This window comes from Rattus norvegicus, chromosome 1 (assembly GCF_021556685.1).
Source record: "Rattus norvegicus strain SHRSP/BbbUtx chromosome 1, alternate assembly SHRSP_T2T, whole genome shotgun sequence".
Classification (NCBI taxonomy): domain Eukaryota; kingdom Metazoa; phylum Chordata; class Mammalia; order Rodentia; family Muridae; genus Rattus; species Rattus norvegicus.
In genome coordinates this window covers 131524053-131542008 of record NC_141534.1, presented here as the reverse complement: position 1 = coordinate 131542008, position 17956 = coordinate 131524053, and the positions used below count along the sequence as shown (strand labels likewise).

General features: G+C 44.2%; 1 protein-coding gene and 1 non-coding gene across 7 annotated transcripts in view; one reads left to right on the top strand and one right to left on the bottom strand.

Moving 5' to 3' along the window:
• Window positions 1-17956, top strand: part of Tjp1 (tight junction protein 1) — a 244817-nt gene that overhangs the window by 121299 nt on the left and 105562 nt on the right. The gene's annotated exons all lie outside the window — the stretch shown is intronic.
• Trnap-agg47 (transfer RNA proline (anticodon AGG) 47) lies at window positions 15768-15849 on the bottom strand. Its single transcript has one exon. It is a non-coding gene; the product is annotated as a tRNA-Pro (tRNA).

Sequence of the window (17956 nt, the reverse complement as noted above, 5' to 3'; positions counted from 1 at the left end):
ATTTGACTTCTATAAAAGAGGCTCTTTTTCCTCCCCTGCATAAATACACACGAAGGGCAACTTTTGTAATATCGTAAATAAGATCCCACACAAATTCCACACAACAGACTGTGTGGGGAGCTCACATAATAAAATGAGGAATGCTGCCTGCTTACTTTCTGACCAGTGTGGAGTTTTCATCCTGCATCTATCAGAGCTACGTCCACACACACAAGAGATGCATTTAAACATGCCAATCAAAAACGGTCACTGTCCCTCCTAAATGAAACACGCCCATTACTGTAGCTGTCCTTTACGTTGCGGAAAGGATGAAGGAACTCTCTAAATATAGTTAATGACTTAAGCTAATGCTAAATTTGTGAGGGGAAAAAATGTGTTGAGATTTGGGTGGGTGTTGCCAGGGGGAACAGGAATGTGGGGGGCAGGACCAGGTGACACGGGGATAAAGTCATGCCAGACGTAAACGCACATTTCAAGAGAAGGTTTAGCAGAGAATTAATACGCTGCTATTTCTGTCAAGGAGAAGGTGTCACATCACTAAAAGAAGGAGAAAAAAAAAAACCTTAAAGCTGTATTTACATCAAAGTTTATGTCATCTCTGTTTCCCTTCTCCTAAGTGCCCGTGATGAAAGTATGCCTTTGAGATTGTTAATTGCAGATTTATTTCTGTCCTGTTACCAATCAGGGATGCAAGGCTGCTCTTAAGCAGCTTGTGGCCCTCGGTTGCCAGCGCCGGGCCTGCTGATGTGAACTGATCGGAATCAGGCGGGGTGCATGCATGTTTCCGCTTAGCATTCCATCTCATTTCTTTGCCTCTTCTTTGCAGCAGCATCCTCTATAGAGGTTGCTTTCCTGGAGGCCCTTAAAGCTCCTAAGGGATCAGGCCCACTTACGGCTCCGTGCGGGCCTCGATGTTAGGCTCCCAGCTTGTCTCCCGAGGCTTAGTGTCTTCGCTCACCCTCACCCTCACCCTCACTCTCCTTGCTGCTGGAGTGCCACAGTGTATTGGTGCTCCTCTGCTTAGAGACTTTCCAATGTTTTACCTGTTCGTGCATGGTACCTGTGTTGGTTTGAATATGCTTGGCCCGGGGAGTGGCACTTTTAAGAGGTGTGTCCTTATTGGAGGAGGTGTGTCCTTGTTGGAGGAGGTGTGGCCCTATGAGCATGGGCTTTAAAGACCCTCATTCTAGCTGCCTGGAGGCCAGTCTTCTCCCAGTGGCCTTCAGATGAAGATGTGGAACTCTCAGCTCCTCCTGCACCAGGCCTGCCTGGATGCTGCCATGCTCCTGCCTTGATGATAATGGACTGAACCTCTGAACCTGTAAGCCAGCCCCAATTAAATGTTGTCCTTTATAAGAGTTGCCTTGGTCACGGTGTCTGTTCAAAGCAATCAAACCCTAACTAAGACAGTACTGAATTCTCCCATTTAGGAAATGTTTGTTAAACTGATTGTTTTATAAATAAAGAATGCACCTCTTCTGAATGTGATCACAGTTAACATAGCAGACGTAGCAGACATGGCCACTGTCCTGGGAAGATATGAGGAAGAGCAGCAGCTAATATGGGGAGCACTGTGTGTTGAGGATGCAGTACCCAGCAGGTAAAAACCGTCAACAACATGAAGTAGCAGAAGCCGCAGCGCTTACATCAGAATGAACACGAATCACCTGCTCTATCCTCCTGCCCTCTAGTTTTAAATCAGTGTTTTGCGATAACATTTTCCATGTCTTCCTGGCAGTCACTGTCCTGAGGAAGTGCTGAGACTGCAGTTCTTATCCTATCCTAAGTATTGGTGTTGATCTGTGTACCCGAATCAAGGGTGGGGCAGGCCATCTGATCTTGTCTTTGAATAGTTTCCCAGCCTTCTAAGCTGGCTTACCCACTAACAATGCACTGCTAAATTAGATGGGATGGCACAAATCTTTAATCCCAGCATTAAGGAGGCAGAGGAAGACAGAGCTCTTGAGTTCAAGGCCTGTCAGGTCTACACTCCGAGTTTCAGGTTAGCCAGAAATGTAACGCTATCTCAGAAGACAACAACCAACACTTTAAAACCCCCTTGCAGATTTCCAACTCAAGCAAAATTTGGAGATCTGGGCACACAAGCAGCTATGATTTTCCTGACCCCCAAATCTTAGTGTGTGTGGGGTCCCCTTTGCAGTACTACTTCTGGAGAAGGAAAAACAGATTGAGTCTTTGGAATCTAGCTTACGGTTTCCCTTATACTGCGTTAACAGTTGTTTTAATTGTAGAAAAGAGATTTGTAAACAGCACTCCTTTGTTTGTTTTCAAAGCAAAACAATTAAAAAGTAATGAATGGCACCCGAATGAATGTAGTCCTTGGTATCCAATGAGACCAAGAAGAAAGCATGCCAAAGTCTAAAGAACTTGTAGGCCAGAAAAACACTGGCGCCGTTAACCAGTGAGAAATGTGGCATAACAGGAAGACGGGCAGGGATCTGACGCGATCCTAGCACCATGAACAGACTGCAAACTATCGGGGATCAGCTTCCAGGGCCTTCTTCGCTGTCTTTTCTTTTTGTCTGAATTGGCCCTGCGCTTCTCAGGAATCTGAAGCCCAAAAGAGCAGAGAGATACATGGCACCGGCTATCAGAAACTCCAGTGACTCTCAGTAATCGCCACTTCCTGGGGCCCAGAAACCTCGTCAAGCCCTTGCTTACTAAACTGACACAGGCAGCGCCTACCCTCAGTGGGTGCCCACTCGGCAAGAAGACACAGGTGACCTGGGTACAAAGAAAACATAAGTTATCTTAGAGCCAGAGGCAGCTTCTTCATCCTGAAAACGACAGGTCTTTTGAAAACCTCACATCTGAGACGAGGATGATTCAATACCATTGGCTGCGCTCAATGTTCCTCAGGAGAACATGGAAGACTAAAGCCAAAACCTCCACTGCTCGCATTGCTAGGAAGTCTACCTGCCACAGCCTCATCAGGAAGGAAAACGCGGGTCAGAAAATGTTTGCAGAGACCATGTAGTTTCGTTACTGCATGAGAGCCCATAAACCAGGAGTGTAAGACCATGTCAAGTAGCAAGCTAAACAGATGTGTCGTCTGAGTTCTGGGTCAGGCACACTGAGTCCACAGGTTAATTCTCCTCTGCATTTTCTCACTCTGAAGACCGGCCCTGTCCACACACTCTCTGAATTGTCCTGGGCGTGCATACATGTTCTGTTTTCTCTCTTTACTTAGTTACATTAGCAGAGACAGGTTGTAAACTGGGATAGTTCTCACCAGGACCAGGTGTGGTACATAAATGGTTATTCTGCCCGGGTATGTGGAACAACTGTGCCGGGGCTATGGCGTTGTAGGGAAAGCTTGTCTCCACCTTCTGCCCATCTGGTATTCTAGAGAAAGATTTAAAAGGGCAAACAAAACATTCTTCTAGTTCAAAATGCCTCTGCCAGTTCAGATCGAGAGTTCTTAGAGCTGGCTGTGGACTGAGAACTCTTTTTAGGCCCTCATGGTGAGAATCTCCTCTGTCCTCTGGGCTCTGCCTCCTCTGACCCATCACCCATAAGGCAGCTGACTACATTGGGTTGCCTCCCCAGAACCAGCACCAGTAGATTGGTCCACAGCCTGTTGTGCAAGGAGTCTTTGTCCTGCTTGGCTGCAGCTGTCTGTGCCTGGCCTTGGCCTCCTCTCCTGTCACCCCCTCTTTCTTTCGTCTCCAGTTATGGTTTCCTCACACCAGGTAGCTAGCTCCTAGAGCTTCCCACAGCATCCTGTCCAGAGGCGTTTATAAAGGAGCCTGGCTTCCCTCACTCAACCCGCTCTGCACAGCGATGCGCCTGGGTGAGTCATGCTTCAAATCACCATATGTGACTTAATCAGTCACTTCTTGTAATTGCATTCTGTGCTTCGCTGCTGTTAGTCCTCAGCAACCTAAGAGGTAAAGTTTGAAATCCAAATAAGAGCAAAGTCTTCTCCTCCTTCCAACCACTCTTTAAGTTCCAGATACAAAGTCGTTTTAAGGTAATCCCCTCTTTAGTATTACCTTTTATTTTTTAATCTATGACACGAAGACAGACTAGAATCTATTTAATTCTTTTATTTTCATTTTTAACTTTAAAAAATTTCCTAAAACTTGCGCTCTCTCTCTCTCTCTCTCTTTTTTTTTTTTTTTTTTTGGAGCTGAGGACCGAACCCAGGGCCTTGTGCTTGCTAGGCAAGCGCTCTGCCATTGAGATAAGTCCCCAACCCCCTAAAACTTGCTCTTTAGACCAGGCTGGTCTCTAATTCACAGAGATCCGTCAGCCTCCTCTCTGCTTCCCAAGTGCTGGGATTAAAGGTGTGTACTACTACTGCCTTGGTAGTGGATTCCTAATTAGACGTGTGTGTGAAAATCACTTGGGGCCAGCAAGATTGCCTAGCAGGAAAAAGCACTTACTGTCTCAAAGTCCTAAAACTCACACTGTAGACCAGGCTGACCACGATCTCAGAGATCCACCTGCCTCTGCTTCCCAAGTGCTGGGATTAAAGACATGCACCACCATGCCCAACCTGAAATATTATTTTTAAATCACTTGGAATTCAACAAATGTTGGTAGGACAGTATAACCACATGCAAAGAAATAACAGTTAGACCCTTATATCATGCCATATACAAAAATTAATTCAAAGTGAGTCAAGTCATAGACCCAAATTAAGAGCTAAAAGTATATGACTCTTAGGGGAAGCAAAAATAAATTATCTTCACCTTGGATTAAAGAATATCTTCTTGGATATGATACTAAGCATCAATGATAGAAAAAGTAAATTATATTTCATCCATCTATCTAAGGACGGCTTCAAAATGATACTATCCATACAGTGAGAAGACAACTCACATAGTTGGAGAAAGTATTTGCAGATCAAATAATTGATTAGGACTTAGCATCTACAGTAGAGAATGAGTAGCCCTCAGCAGTAAGGGGACAGCCTAATCCTTACACCAGAGAAAACGTACAGATGGCTAAGGACACGGGAAGAGATGCTCCACATCTCGGCATCAAAGTCACAGTGACGTGACTTTTCACAGTGAAACGCCACTTCGCATCCACTAGGATGGCTCCGACCGAAGAGACAGTCACAAGTGCTGGCGAGAGTGTGGAAGGATTGGAAGCCTCCTGGGTGCTGGTAGGAATGGAGACTAGAGAAGCTGCTGTGGGAAACAGCTTGCAAACTTTTAGAAAAAGGTAGTTGTTGGGCTGGAGAGATGGCTCAGTGGTTAAGAGCACTGACTGTTCTTCCAGAGAGCCTGAGTTCAAATCCCAGCAACCACATGGTAGCTCACAGCCATCTGTAATGAGATCTGATGCCCTTTTCGGGTGTGTCTGAAGACAGCTATAGTGTACTTATATATAATAAGTAAATAAATCTTAAAAAATAATTTTGAAAAAAAGGAAAAAAAGAAGAGCAGTTGTCATGTGACCTAGCAAGATATATATATATATACATATATATGTGTATATATATATATATGTATATATATATTCATTCCTGGGGCAGTGCACAGATACAATAACTGAAATCATGTAAACTTATATGTTTTAGATAAATATTCGTAGCAAACTCTTTCATGATAATAAAGAAATAGGAATAAATAAAATACTAATTAAAAATGTGGTATACATATCTAATAAAATAAAGTTTAGAATGTATGGTTGTTTGGATAAGAATGGCCCCCATAGGCTAATATATTTGAATGCTAGTCATCAGGGAGTGGCACTATTTGAGAAGGATTGGGAGGGGGACCTGGGTTCGGTCCCTGGCTCCGAAAAAAAAAAAAAAAAGAAAAGAGAAGGATTTTGGGAGGTGTGGCCTGTTGCAGTAGATGTGGCGTTGTAGGAAGAAGTGTGTCCCTTGGGGTGGGCTTTGAGGTTTCAAATGCCTGTGCATGGCCTTATCTATCTCTGTCTCTGCCTATGGATCAAGATTTGGTTCCAAAATACTTATCCAGCACCACACATACCTGCCTGCATGCCACCATGTCCCCCACCATGATGATAATGGACTAATTTAAGCCTCTGAAACTGTAAGCCAATCCTCAGTTAAGTGTTTCCTTTTATAAGAGTTTTCTTGGTCATGGTGTCTCCTCATAGCAGTGGAACAGTACCATACCTACTGCAACAGGCCACACCTCCCAATCCTTCTCAAATAGTGCTGCTCCCTGACAAAATGAAAGGAAATAGATACATGTGGCACCTCGGATAAACCTTGCAAAGATTATGCTGAATGAAAGAAGCCAGTCCTCAAAGACTACACATACATCAATTAGCTACATAAAACAGATTTATGGTTACCAGGGTCTGGGGACTTGCTGATGGATTGTAGTGGTGACTGTTAGCAGGCATCCTACAACTATAGAATTAAGTAATGGTGGCTGCACAAATTTCATGATTATACAGAAACCCAAACTCTCTAATTTGAATGGGTTAATTTTACATAATGTAAACCTTGGCTTAATAAAACTATTTTCTTGTCCAGGTCTAAGGCTATCATTGCCTTCAATCCCGTGTCCCCGTGGCTTCAGCTAGTGGCCAAAGTGTTTTTGGAGAAGTCCTGAACTGTTTTATTCCCCTAAGTTGTTTTCTCATTGAGCCATAAAAATCACTGAGCTTAAACATGAGAATAAAGCCATCGATAGAGTCTTTTTGTTTCTCAACGTGGTTAGAAATAAACGTTTATTTTCCAGCTTAGACAGCCAACATAGATCTATGAGCAAATTCTTCTGACAGTAATCCCATATTTTCTTGGATGTGCTAGGACTTTAGATAAATAGCAAGTTTTTCCATTCTTAAGAAAAATACATAACAGCTTGTCAGGTGGCTATGGTGGTACCCAGGTGGCCATGGTGGTACACAGCTTTAATCCAAGCCCTGGGAGGTGAGCTAAAGGCCAGCCTTAGCTGGCCTACAGAGCAAACTGCAGGACAGCAAGGTTTGTTACACAGAGAAGCCCTGTCTCTTTTCTTTTTTTTTTTTTTTTTTTTTTCCGGAGCTGGGGATTGAACCCAGGGCCTTGCGCTTGCTAGGCAAGTGCTCTACCTCTGAGCTAAATCCCCAACCCGAGAAGCCCTGTCTCAAAAAGCCAATAAAATAAAATAATCTAACAGTCTACCGCATAACTACTCAGGCACATGTGTATATATATATATGTGTGTGTGTGTGTGTGTGTGTGTGTGTGTGTGTGTGTGTGTGTACATGTCGTTTGGGAAACCATTTGAATTTTATTTTATTTTTTAATGTATGTGAATGTGCCATCTACATGTGTGTCTGTGTGTACCATGTGTTTTTTCTGGTACCTGCAGGGGATAAATAAGTTTGTCACATCCCCTGGTACTGGAGTTACAGATGGTTGTGAGCTGCCATTAGGATGATAGGAATTGAACCCAGGTCCTCTAAAAGAATAGTCAGTGCTTTTAACTACTGTGGTGGGTGGTCAGGGGAAGGTGAGGCAGGGTTTCTCTGTGTAAAAGCTCTTCTTGGAATTCTCTGCATAAACCAGGCTGGCCTTGAACTCACAGAGATCCACCTCTGCATCCTAAGTGCTAGGAGTGAAGGTGTGTGCCACCACCAGTTTATCGCCATCACTAGTGGCTATACCTTTTTATCACTGCATACACTGCCAGGGTGTCTCAGCCGTGGTGGTTGCCCTTTTTATACTTTCGTTATTGAAATGGTAGGTCACAGTCTATGCCCCAAGCCAGGTCTAACCATCTATCTGCAATAAGCTAATTAGAAGATCCAAATTAAAAGCAGAAAGCAGACAAAGGAAATTTATAACTGGGGAGGTGATGGGTGGCCTGACCTGGCTGGGCACAGGTTGTGACCCCAAGTTCCATCACACTCCAGGGCTGTTTTCTGCAAACATGGGGGTCTCCCCAGGGGTTCCTATGGCGGTAAGGTCCTTTGCTGTTTGTGTATATTTGCTTCCACCTGAAATGTTAGAATTGGGCTGTCACCATAATAACACCGGCGAAAACAAGATAAGCAGAACAATCAGAGGCACAAACCTGGGTAGCCTGAAAATGAAAACAGAATAGAACCATTGTGGTTAACAGAACCCTCTAATAATAGTATAATTACCTCACAAAGGAAGGGACATTTGGGAAGATCCAACTGGAAAAAATAAAACCAAACCAGCCTGTTCGTGTGCGGTTCATTATTGATCCATTGTTTATTTTCTGTTTTGTTTGCCTGTTCGCTTTGGACTGTAGCAGGGGATTGACCCTAAGGCCTTACATATAGGCTAAGCTAGCCCTCTACCAATGAGCTTAGGACAGGTGTTCCCAATCTTAAATCTAGCAGCCCACTTGATGGCCTCGCAGCCTCTTCTGAACCCCTTCGCTTTTTGTTTTATTTTGAGACAGAATCTCATTAAGTCCCCGATGCTGACCTGGAACTTTTGATCCTCCTGCCTCAGCCTCCCAGGTCACTGAGATATTATAGGCTCACACCGTCAGGTCTGGATTGCTAAGCTTGTAATAGTGGATGAAGAATATCCCTTATTTTCATCTCCAGCAAAACTTCCATTTTGATATGTGCCTATTGCATATCTTTAGGTGAAATATAGCCCCAAGTAGTTCTGTACTTTGTAGTTAGAATTCCCCATTTCTGTACTTTGTAGTTAGAATTCCCCATCCAGTCTGACAGTGGTGATGAACGCCTTTAATCCTAGCACTCGGGAGGCAGAGGCATGTGGATCTCTAGGTTCCAGGCCAGACTGGTCTACAGAGCCAGTTCTAGGACAGCTACACAAAGGCTACCCAGAGAAATTGTCTTGGGAAAAAAAATTTCCCCATCTATCCAATGAGTGCAGTGTGTTTGTTTGTCTCTCTAATATTAACCTGAATTTTTAATAACATTAGAGAGTTGAAGTAACACATAGCTTATAGCCATTCTGTCTACAAGGAATTGAGAGGTTCAGTATTTGACTCCATGTCTACTGGATCCAGGCCCTACACTGTTAGAGTCAGACCCTCCCAGAAGGCAGAGAGGGCTCTGGTCTCTAGCCTTGCCTTTTCCCACTGTGACCCTGTGTGTGTCCTGTGGCTTTTGGTTCCCCTTAGTTATGAAACAAAGGATGTGGATTTTTACGGCTCCTGAATTCTTGTCCAGGCTCAGAGGCCTCCGAAGACAAGCTACACTTTTCAGACGCCTCACTGAACATCTCACCATCGTTTGTTCTGAAGACCACATCTCTCTACGTAGCCTAGGCTGTGCTTAAACTCATGCTGTTCCTTCTTGGCCTGCCCGACAAGCATTTATCATTATTGATGATTTGCACATCGAATCAGTGCCAAGGTCATTGGGAAATGACTATCAGTAGTCTATTAATTGGAAAAGTTGTGAACATAGCTCTTGTAATTCATGACTTCACATTCTTATTTATCGTGCCCAGTACCCGTGGTAAGCACTCAATATCTGTGCTTTCTCCAACTGCCAGAGTGATGGTGTTTTGACAAGCTGCCCCCGGGTGGTGATTAGGTCAGGAGGTCAGACTCCACAGGAGTGGATTACTGCTCTTAGGAAAAAGACTCCTCCTCTGTTCCCAGCTGTGGGAAGACAGAGGGAGAAGGGAGCCATCTCCCCTCAGGAATCAGGGATCTGACCCATGCTAGTGCCTTGATTCTGGATTTCCAGTCTCCAGAACTATAAAAAATTAATTTCTAGCTGGGTGTGGAGACACAGGCCTTTAATCCCAGCACTCAGGAGGCAGAAGTAGGTCGATCACTGTGAGTTCCAGGCCAACCTGCTCGACATAATGAATTCCAGAGCTAGATAGTGAGACCCTGTCTCAAAACACACACACACACACACACACACACACACACACACACACACACACACCCCAAATCAAGAAGAAGGAGGAGGAGGAGAAATGAAAAAAATAAAAAGTAATTAATATTATGTAAGCCACTGAGTCTGAGGTTTGTGGTGTTTTTGTGATAGGTGAAGACAGTATCTTGATCTCTCTCCATAGCGTATTCTTTGTGACCTGTGATGTGTGACTGCACCAGTGGGTGCCCTGAACTTTGTCATGGTGACAGCTGGAGGTGCAGAGGCAGAATGGGAGATCAACACCCAAAGCCCATGGGTGTGGACTCACCTTCATCGTTATTTGCCCCTGTCCAGTTCCTAAAGGCAGAATGTAAGCAGAGCAGCAAACATGTGGCTTTATAGAAACCAAGAAATCAAGATTCAAGAAAATGAGAGCTCATTCCTGAGCGTTTCTTGCCCTTTAGAAACTTGATGCCATTAATAGCACTTGACTGAGCGGCACCCTTCAGAACATTTCTAATTTCTGAGTCACCACAGTGATCTTCAGATACTATAGTAACAGGGACTTGTTGCTTGCATGAAATGTCTTCTGTGTGCTCAGAACAAAGGAGGGAGGGTGGGAGGCAAAGCAAAGCCTTACCCTGCTGGAGATGAGAGGACCAGGATGAGGAGGTGGGAGAAACGGAATCCATATTTACTTCCTGTACCTGCTCTGTTCGTCAGCTTTCCATTTCTGTGAGACAACAAAAGACTGGAAAACTAACTCAACAGGAAGAAGCATTCATGCCAGGGTCTCAAAGTTCCTTCAAGGGCACTCTCCAGCTGACCTGGGTTCTACGCATTAGGCCCTACCTCCTGGAGGCCCACCACCTTCCTTGCCTTCCCATAGCAGCGCCATGGGCTGGAGACATGAACCTTTGGGGGGACATTTAAGATCCAAATCATAGCACACCCAAGAGAACATTAGTTCTTCTGAGGCACACAGTTGGAAAGCTTCATTGGACTTGCACGGAGCCTCCACAGTGATTGGCTATTGTGCGTGGAGCCTCTACAGTGATTGGCTATTGTGCATGGAGCCTCCACAGTGATTGGCTATTTGTATTTGTAAAGCAGGAGGGACCATTCTTGCTTCTATGGGGGTCCTCTTCCTTTTTCTCTCCCTCCCCAATCCCTCTTTTTCATTTACTTCTTGAGAGAACAAGGTCTTTTTGCTTTGTAGGGTTGCTACATCTCGACCTCCTGAGCTAGGGATCTTCTACATTATCTGATAGTATTTCTTTACCTCTATCGTCTCAGTCTACCTGTAGCCCAAACTGCCTCACTGCCTCCCACCCCATTTTTGTTTCTATAGTTCTTTTAAAGTTCCCTAAGCGATGACTTAACCTCCCTCCTCCTCTTCTTCCTCCTCTTCCTCCTCTTCCTCTTCCTCTTCCTCCTCCTCCTCCCCCTTCCCCTTCGCCTCCTCCTCTTCTTTCTGTAGTTTCAAATGATGGTTTATATATAGCTGTACACATATACACGGACAGTTCTGAAGGTCAGAGAAGTAACTCCAAACGTTGGAGTCTTTGTAGGCACTGCAAATTATACTGGGTATTAACCAGTGATTAAATCTGAGTTGACAGCATCTGAAATGTCATCTTCACATTGGTCGAGGGGAGGGGCAAGCATTTCCACCATGAGTAAAATCTTCTGTTTTGATTTAAATGAGAATAGACCCCTAGGCTCATATGATAGAATACTTGGTTCTGAGTAGAACTGTTTGGGAAGGATTAGGAGGTGTGGCCTTTTTGGAGGAGATGTATCATTGGGGATGGGCTCTGTGGTTTCAAAATCTCAGGCCAGGCTCAGTCTTTCTTCCTACTGCTATGGATCAGGATGTAAGTTCTCATGCTCTAGAACCATGCCCGTCTGCTTCTCACCGTGATAATGATGGATTAACCCTCTAAAACTCTAAGCAAGCCCCCCACTTAAATGCTTTTATAAGCATTGATTTGATCGTGGTGTTTTATCACAGTAATAAAACTGTGACTAAGACATCTTCACATTCTATAAATAGCAGCAAAGCAAAAACTTCCAGATGAAAGAAAATAAAACTGAAACGGGGGGCGGGGGGAATGAGAAAGAAGTTTCTAGAAATCCAATTCCAGGATTTTCTGGTTGGTACAACAGGTGGTAATTTCAGGGTCACCTGTCATGTCAAAGTTTGGTAGAGAAGGATGACACATGGAGGCAGCCTTGCTGGGCTTGAGGATTGTGCAATCTTGAAATGAGCCTAAGGTTAGTTCTGGGCTGAAATCCACCTGAGATCCTTTCCCAAGGGCTGTGCAATCACAGCTAACTTGTTCAAATAATCTGTCATTGGTGTTAATAACTGTACTCGGTGGAAATGTGTATTGTAGGACCAAGTACCCACCTCCCTCCAGAAGCTTGAGGAATGCTGACCCTTAGGAGATTTCCAGAAGCCATTAGGTTCATCTGTCTATGAGGTGAATCTGTCCCTCACGAGCTGCTTGATTGGAAGATGTCACTTTCCCTACATCAGAAGTCCAGGAGCAGTGGTGAGAAATCTGGCCCTGCCCACACACCAGATGTGAGGAACAACTCTGGGGAACAAGCCTTGTGTGCTGACATCTTCGTTCTCAAGCTTTGCTCTTCCCATGGGCTACTTCCCATCAACCCAGTTCTAACTTTTATAGGATAGTAACCAATTGAGGAAGTTTCTTATTTGTAGACAAGTAATTTTTATATACTTAAATTCACTTGATGCTTCAAACTTTTCATTCCTAGTCATATTTATAGTCACTGTCCCAATCCAAAGTTATACAAATACTCCCCATTATTAGTTTTAGATTTATTAAGAAGTATTTATGTCAAAGTCTGGCATGGCTGCCTTCCCCTGGAAGACCCAAGGGAGAATGTGTTCCCTGTCTGGTCCAGCTTCTGGTGGCCATACTGGTACATGTCCCCTTGGGTCTCTCTAGTCTTTATATGTCTTCATGCCGCCTTTCTCTATCTCTGACAAACCTCCATCTCACTTGGATAAGAACATTTGACATCAGATTTAGATTCCACCATAAGAATCTAGGACCATCACTCCCAGATCCTGAACATATATCCAAGAACATAGGCTCTAATGGTTAGAGTCTCTCTTATTGTAGAAGCCATCCTGTAGCATGTGTACCATCCCTTGTGAGATATATATATATATGTATATATGTGTATATATATGTATATATATGTATATGTGTGTATGTATGTGTGTATTATATAGATGTTATATATTGTCTTATATAGAGAGAATTAATTATATAGAATACATATTTTATATAGTAAATAAAAACATAATATTTTGCACATAAACCTTGAATTTGATGGACTATGTATTTTACATGTAGAAAATACCATAGAAAGAGAATGTCTTGGTCATGTTGTACTTTCTCTCTGTTTTTGTTTTTGTTTTTTGAGACAGTGTTTCTCTGTGTAACTCTAGAAGTCCTGAAACTCAGAGATCCTCCTGCCTTTGCTGAAATTAAAAGTGTGTGCCACTACTCCTGGCTTTTTTTTTTATTTAATTTAATTTAGTCTGTCTGTCTGTCTATCTATCTATCTTAGTTGTTTTTGAAACAGGGTTTCTCTGTCTGTCCTGGAACTCCCTTTGAAGGTCAGGCTGGCTTTGAACTCACAGAGATCTGCCTTCCTCTGTTTCCCAAGTGCTGGGACTACAGGTGTGAGCCACCACACTAGGCTGTGTATAGGTCCTCTTAAGCAGGTTCTTGGCAGTCTGTGGTGGTGTCATGCAATGCAGATCATTTTCCTTACTTAGATGGGATTTCTCTTTAAAAAGACCCCACTGACATTTTATCAGCATGCAACGAAGAGTAATATACTATACTATAAGGCATTCCCAGCAAAGACATTTTTATTCCAGAAAGTTTGAGTTTTGACACAAAGACATTGCTTTCAAGACACTGAAGATAGGCAACTTTACAAACCCCGTGAAGCTGCAGGCTACGGAGCTTTGCATTTGGGAATGCACTCTATTTTACTTTTGATTTGTTGATAAGTAATCCCAGGACATAGATTCCTCTCATTCAGTTTTTAAAGTAAGGCTATTGTGTTAAGTAGGACGCCTGTGGAAGAGAAATGGAGCCACCTCCAAGAGTGTGAAATCCTTAACCAGGATGGCAGTGCACCCCTTTAATCCCAGCACTTGGGAAGCAGAGAAGCAGGTGGATCTCTAAGTTTAAGGCCATCCTGGTCTACAGAGCAGTTTCTAGGATAGCCAGGGCTACACAGAGAGACCCTGTCTTCAAAAACCAAAATCCAAAACTAGCATGTCACTCTTTTTACAATCTGTGTGTGTGTGTGTGTGTGTGTGTGTGTGTGTGTGTGTGTGCATCCAAGTGTATGTGGTATGCATCTGTTCACATGTGTACACACATGTGGAGAGACCAGAGGTCAGCACTGGTGTCTTCCTTTACTCCTCCTGCATTAAGTTTTGAGAAAGGGTCTCCTGTTGAACCTCCAGCTTCCTTCCAGAGAGGCCCTGTTGTGCAGCAGTTTCCTCTAGGATTGAAAGCATCCATCCTGCAGGATAGCTCATAAAGACAGGAAGTAAACAACTCAAAATAGCTTCAGGGAGTCCCTGAAACTGACCAGATAGTCTGGCCTCTCCCTCCTCAAGAACATGGGAGCAGTGAAGACCCTTGAGTGTATTTCTTGCCGTGGAATAGTCACCAGAGACGACTGTTCATTCAGACATGGCTTTAAGCCAATAGAGCATCTTTATTAGCCAGCCCGAGACTATACTGGATGTTCTGGATCCAAGTGTAGCCCCAAGCCTCTCTCAGGGAGAGCTTTTAAGCCTAGAAAACATGTCCTGGGTTGACATACTTCGTTTAACACGAAAAGTTAGCCACAAGCAGAACTACAGAAGCCAAAAAGCCGGGTTGATTCATTCAGAGACTTTCCCAGCACTGTCGGCTTTGATGGATTGGGCCTTTGTTTTCATTTTTTGGCAGTGGGTGCTGTCTGCGTGCTGAGTTTTACAGCCTGCATGGCGCTTCCACCATGGAGTCGGTTGCGCTAAGGTTTGGGGGCCCTATTGTAGCTCTTAGACAAGTCCAGTAGCCTGGAATCATGAGACCAGCTGAGCTGCTGGGGTAGTAGCTGACCTACATATCCAGTTCTAGACCAGCAAAGACTGTAAAGCAAGACCCTGTGTTAAAGAGCATTTCTTTACAAGGAGAGCTGGACTGAATGTGGTGACTCTTGGCTTTCGTCTCATTATTTATGAGGCAGAGGTAAGTGGACATCTGTGAGGAGGCCAGCTTGCTATACATGGACAGTTCCAGGCCTACATATCTCAAATAAGAAAATAAGCAAATAAATAAATAAGTAAATAAATAAATAAGAGGGGGGGGCAGAGACAGAGAGACAAAGAGGGACAAAAAGACAAAGAGCACTAAAGATAGAGAAATGTCTTTTCTATTTTGTCCAGTGTCACACAGTGGTTTATAGACTCATGTAATGTACCACCATCAGGACACCAACATTGATGCAGTCTATTGATTACATTCAGACTTCTCAATTTCTATTTGCTCTCGTGCATTAAGTTGTGTTCAGTTGTATCCCTGTGTAGGATCTACCACCATAGTGGAGAGGTGTTGCATCTTTCCAACACTGATGTCACCATTTTTGTTTGTTTTGTTTTGTACCCAAGGGTTCTCTCTGAAGTCAGCCCTGGCTGTCCCAGAACTGGATCTGTAGACGTCAAACTCAAGAGATCCTCCTGCCTCTGCTGGTATTAGAGATGTGTGTCACCATCCCGGGCTGCTGCTGCCACCCTTTTCACAACTATGTTTGCCTTCTCTAGCTTCCCTCCTCCCCATAAGCAAGCCCCTACTCACTGGTAACAGCACATTCATAAAATGCTATCCTTTCAGAATAGGATATAAACGGAGTCAACCTTTCTTTTTTTTTCTTTTCGGGGCTGGGGATCGAACCCAGGACCTTGTGCTTCCTAGGCAAGCGCTCTACCACTGAGCCAAATCCCCAACCCCCGGAGTCAACCTTTCTAAGCAGTGTGGAGCATCGGGGACTGGCATCGTTCAGCATAAATTCCTAGTGATTGGTCAAGAAGTTATGGCAGATCTTCCGTGTGGTTCTTGCTATGAGTAATGGAACACGGTTGGTTTGGCCTGTTTACTGGGTGAAGAAATATTGGGCTAATTCCAGTTCTGAGATACAGTGAGGGCTGCCGAGGATATCCACGTGCACGTTTTTGTATGAATCTCAGTCTTCATTTCCCTGGGATAGGTGTCTAACGGTGCATTTCCAGGTTCTGGTGCGTGCATGTTCAGTTTGTGAGACAGTGGCCGCCGATTGCGTGCTTAGTTTGAGACAGCACGGAACTGTGCTCCAGAGGAGCTGCGCCACGTTTCTCGCCCCTCCCCCACCCGCTTTGGGTCATCCGGTGTTTTATGTGTCTTCAGCATCTGGCAGTGTCATCCAGTAGATGCTACTTACAGATACGTGGTTTTCATTCACATTCGTCTGGGGTTAGGGGTGACTGGCGATGTCTGTCATCTTCACGGTGTTTACTAGCCATCTGTGCTGCCCACTTCGGCGAGGGGTCAACCTACTTATTTCTTTCTCATTCGAACCGGGACTCTACTGTTGGAACCGCGTCTCTACTGTTGAGCTTTAAGGAGTCGTTATGTATTTTTAGTCTTGTTAGATATGTAGTTTACGGGGTTGGGGATTTAGCTCAGTGGTAGAGCGCTTGCCTAGCAACCGCAAGGCCCTGGGTTCGGTCCCCAGCTCCGGGGAAAAAAAAAAAAAAGGAGAAAGATATGTAGTTTACAAATGTCCTCTCTCAGTTTGTAGCTTACGTTTGTTTTCTTCCTCACGGTCTTTAGCAGACCGAGAATTTTACATTTTACAGTCTTTTTTTTTTTTTTTTTAGATTTCCTCTTGTAGTTTCCTATTTAGTGTCTAGCCTAATTTTTTTGTCTAACCTTAGAGACCAAAGATTTTCTTTATTTTCCTGCCCCTTAATGGCTTTTTAATTTCACACTGAGCCCTCTGGTCCATTTTCTATAAAGCCTGTAGAATTCTGGACCTGACTCACGGTTTTGTCTGGATGCTCAGTTGTCCCAGTACCAATTGTTCACCCACAGAAGTGGTTGTGTGCCTTTGTTAGAGGTGGACATACTTATGCAGATTCATCCTGTGCTCCACCGATTCTTCTATGGACTCTTAGTTGGGACGTTTGCAGTCTTGTACCTCCACCTTGATGCTCGCTAGTTTGGACCTTACATTTTTCAAGACCATTTTAGCTATTCTAATTCCTTTGCATTTTGACTGACATTATCGTTTAAATATTTGATTCGCTTCCCCCTCTTATTTGTCTATCGATTTGATTGACGCGCCATCCCCGAGACAGCCTTCCTCTCTCCTCTTTGCCTTCTATCCTCTAACTTAGCTTTATGAGTGTCCACTCTTAGCTTTTTGCACTCTCTTTCTTTTGCTTGGGTTTGGCTGGGTTTGCACATTTTCCTGCTTCCTTGGGGGTGTCGACTTAGATTATTAATTTGAGATATGCATCTTTTTCTTCTTTTTACAGTGCTGAACCCAAGGCCTGGCACATACTGCACAGGCCTCTGCCGCTTAACCACGCCCTCAGCTCTTTTCTGTGCCTCAGTGTGAACGTTTTACAGTTATGCACGGCCTTCTCTGCCATTACTCTAATTGCATCTCAGTGTTATATTTTTGTGGTTGTTGTTTTGTTTGTTTGTTTGTTAAGGAGACAGGTTTTCTCTGTGTGGCCCTGTAGACCAGGTGAAGAGGAGCGCCTTTTCTGACTGATGTGCCCCATCAGGCCCTGGAGGAGGACCTGGCAAAGCAGCAGTTTGTGTGGGCCTGAGTTGGGAAGCAGACATTGGAGAAGACCAGGAGGGAGATCCAGTCTGCAGGCCACAGGCCAACTTAATTATTTCTGAGGCTGGGCCTCACTCTTTAGCTCTGGTTGTCCTGGAGCTGGCTGTAGAGATCTGCCTGCCTGTGCCTCCTGACTGTTGGGATTAAAGGCGTGGGGCACTACACCCACCTCTAATTTAAATTTTAATTTGGCGTTGAAGGCATAAACAGAGGTGAAAGGAGGCCCGGGATG